The 4,063-nt window shown below is 39.2% G+C and overlaps 1 non-coding gene across 1 annotated transcript; it reads right to left on the bottom strand.

The window, feature by feature from the left end:
- Positions 1-557: 557 nt before the first annotated feature.
- TRNAQ-UUG (transfer RNA glutamine (anticodon UUG)) lies at positions 558-642 on the bottom strand. Its single transcript has one exon. It is a non-coding gene; the product is annotated as a tRNA-Gln (tRNA).
- Positions 643-4,063: the final 3,421 nt, after the last annotated feature.

Below are 4,063 nucleotides of genomic sequence, written 5' to 3'. Positions count from 1 at the left end.
TATAATACTAAGCCTTCATATATTTTATGATCTAGCAGTTCTGGTCCTTGATATATGCCCAAGAGAAATGGGTACATGTGCTCACAGAAGGACATGCACAAGAAAGTTTACAGCAATTTACTCAGTATAGCCCTAAACTGGAAACAATAAAAATTCCCATGAATGGAAAATGGATATACAAATAGTGACATGTTCATCCAGTGGAATGTTACTCAATAAAAAAGAATGAGCAAGAATGCAACTATACAGGTGAATCTCAATTACCAAAATGAAAGAAGCAGACACAAAAGAGTATACACGTGCCATTTATATGAAGTTCAAAGATAGGCAAAACTAATCAGCGGTGAAAAAAATCAGAACCATGATTGTTTATGAAGGAAGAAGCTTCACTGGAAGGGAAGTCATAAAGCTTTCTTTTTTTCATTTTATTTATTTATTTTTTTAAATGTTTATTTATTTTTGAGACAGAGAGAGACAGAGTGCAAGTGGGGGAGGGGCAGAGAGAGAGGGAGACACAGAATCTGAAATAGGCTCCAGGCTCTGAGCTGTCAGCACAGAGCCCGACGCGGGGCTCGAACCCACGAACCGTGAGATCATGACCTGAGCCAAAGTCAGACGCTTAACCAACTGAGCCACCCAGGCGCCCCTAGCTTTCTGTGTTGATGAAAACATTTTGTATCTTGGTTGGGGCGGTACTTCCAAAAATACATTTGTGTACACCCCAAACTCACTGATTTATATTGATCTGCATATTTCATTCTGTGTTAATCACTTCAGTTAAAAAAAATCTAGCCCCCTAAAATTCATATTGAAGTCTTAACATCCAGCATGACTGTATGAGGAGGGGATAAAGACTAAATGAGGCTGTAAGAGTAGGGCCCTAATCTTATAGGGCTGGTGCCCTAAGAGGAAGAGCCACCGGAACTCATTCTCTCGACCACGTGAGGACACAGTGAGAAGGTGGGCTTCTACAAGCCAGGGACAGAACTCTCATCAGAAAATGAGTTATCGGAAACTGGCACCTTGATGTTGGACTTCTCAGCCTCCAGAATTGTGACACCATAAATTTCTGTTGTTTAAACCATCTAGTCTATGGTATTTTCCGATGGCAGCCTAAGCAGACTGATGCAATTGCCATGCTTCGAGATGAAGACTTAAATTGCCAAATCAGCAAACAAAAGCATTGCTAGCTATATTTGATTTCATATATCATGTTAGAACGCTCACATTTCTACTCACTAAATAAGTGAATTTGATTTTGCATTGTAACCTAGGTTTTGATTCAACAACTTACTCTATTTTCTAAGTAGTTGATGACTCAGAAGATTTTAACTGAGTAATAAAGCACATTTTAAATATGCTCATATGTGGCCAGCATTTAAAATTCAGCTGCATTCACAGGTGTTTTACTGAACTCAAATGGCCTTTCCTGAATTCAATAGAAACACATTGAAGATTACAAGACAACAGTGATTCGATAGTTAAATATAATTTCAATGGTAACTGCACAAACCAAAGAGGTTTCCTCCTTGAAAGAAAATTAAATTTTATGGACGTTGAAAGTTTGGCTTCACTTTTCAATGTAGAACAAACTGATATCTATCAAAACCCCATCTTTATTTTCCCTCAATAGATATTAATTAAAATTGGGACTTATGGTATAGTTAGTTTCTTTGCTTTAATAGTTTTTTAGTGTCAATAGAATCTTCCAATTTTCAGGACTGAGTCAATATAAATTAATGACACAGCCATAATTAGTGGTAGATACACTTCAATGGAAAAATTATGGTTTTGTATTATTGGCTTAGATGAAAAAAGTTTGCATTGCTATCAACTTCCAGCTAGAGGATCTCTTTAACATTTCATCAGTGTCAAAATTGAGTTAGAAAAGCAATAGTATTATTTAAAAATCAGTATGATTTCATATTTTTTTCAAAAGGGCCTCAAATTTTCAAGGAACATAAAGAGCCCTTAAAACATTACATTTTGATGGAACAGAAACCTTAAGGTCACTTTTCAGCTGAAAGTTAAAACAATGTTTGGAGTTTAATTTTTACTTCATTAAATGGTTAATGAAGTCTGTATCTTTTATTTATTTCAAAGATTTTCTTTGTAAGTAATCTCTACACCCAATGTGAAGCTTGAACTCACAACCCTGAGGTCAAGTGTAGCACACTCTATCCACTGAGCCAGCCAGGCGCCCCTTGTCTATATCTTTTAAATTGAGTAGGTTGTATATGCAAAATACCACCCTCAGTGTTTTAGAAAACAATGAAGGACAAAGTAGACAGTCTAGTGAGCGTGTAATGTGGGGAAATAAAACATATACACAAATAGCCAGAAAATTATTTGATGATTTAGACACAGAATTTTGTGAGTTCAGAGAAAGAAGGGATTCCTTTCAGGTGGGAGAATCAGGGAAGATTTCTTAAATGGAAAAGAGAGAATTTGAGCATAACATTTTGACTTGATTATAATTTAGACATGTCATTTCATGGAGAGCAATTGAAGGTGCTCATTGCCAGTGACCTTTTCCTACAAGTACCTTCACACATCAGCTCTTCTGGGCCTTGTCATCCTCTGCACAGACAGCCTACCGCTGAAATACCTTAAAATCTAATATTCTGTCTTCCCATAATCTCCAGTTCACCGAGTGAGCTTCTGCCTTCGTTTTCATCACTGCTTTGCTGTCATTAATATCTCCAGGTGCTGGGGCGCCTGGGTGGCTCAGTTGGTTGAGTGGCCGACATCAGCTCAGGTCATGATCTCACCGCTTGTGAGTTCGAGCCCCACGTTGGGCTCTGTGCTGCCAGCTCAGAGCCTGGAGCCTGCTTCCAATTCTGTGTCTCCCTCTCTCCCTTCCCCTCCCCTGCTCGTGCTCTGTCTCTCTCCCTCAAAAATAAATAAACATTAAATATGCTAAACGGAACAACTTTGGAACTGAATGACTCAAAGTCTAAGCTCTACCACTTATCACTGGAAGCCTCTGCTAGGTTACTTATTTATTCTGATCCTTGGCCTCCTCGATTTAAAAATGGTGTTACTGACCATTCCGATATAACAGGCCAATTGAGCATGTCCAAGTAGATAACATAGAAGAAGATCACGCCACAGTAGCTGGGTTAAATGACAGTGTTAGCTCTCCTGCGTTAAAACTTTTATTGCTGTTTATCCCGGAATCAATGCTAGGGATTACCACATTTATTTTTTCAGCCCATTCCCCTCTTCTTGGCCAGACCATCTTTTCAACTGCTGATCCAACTTCTCCCCTTGTGTTCCAACAATGGCTAGTATTCATTCAGCCAACCAACAGTATTTCTTGAGCGTTGGCTACGCCCTGTAAATCAAGTAGTCTAGGGGAGGTGCAGACATAAAACAGGCAATATCACATCGTATGATCCATGGGACAATAGGGTAACTTTATGGGAGGGGGATAATTAACCAGTCTTGGGAACGGGGATCAGGGTCTCTAACTTTAACCCCATTCTGGCCCCTACCACACCCCTGGAACGTTAGGTGCTTAATAAACATGTGTTGCCCTAAGTGGCATCAAAACTGGAATTTAAGGATAAACATGTATTATGAAGGGATTCAGAGACTAAGGGATTCGAAGACTAAGAACTGTATAAAGTTTTTTGAAGTCCCGTGGGACCATGGAATATATGTGTGAGCAGACGAGATACATGAAGTTCCTGGCTGGCCCTGAGCATGGTGCCCTGGTGTGGTGTGTGTGGAATTTCAGTAAGACTCAAAGTAAGCAGAAGGTAAGTGTATTATATCTATGACTATGTAAGCTTTCTTTTCAAACCAGAATTTCCTCTGCGTGCAAAAAAAAAAAAAAAAAAAAAAAAAGGCAATGGTAGTCAAAGAAGCTCAAAAGAACCAAGGAACCTATCACATGCTTCCACACTCATGTTATTCCCGGGTATTAGCCCACCTGTGGTATACTAACATAGAAAAAAAGGGAAAGGTAGAGAAACCCATCGTTCCTTTTCTTGAAAGTCCTCCGTTACTTATCAGTAAGCTGAAGCGAGAGAGTGTTGGTAGAATGTGTGTGTATCGA

This window comes from Panthera pardus, unplaced genomic scaffold (genome assembly GCF_024362965.1).
Source record: "Panthera pardus isolate Hobbes unplaced genomic scaffold, ASM2436296v1 HiC_scaffold_20, whole genome shotgun sequence".
NCBI classification, from domain to species: domain Eukaryota; kingdom Metazoa; phylum Chordata; class Mammalia; order Carnivora; family Felidae; genus Panthera; species Panthera pardus.
This window is presented reverse-complemented; position numbering and strand designations above follow the sequence as displayed.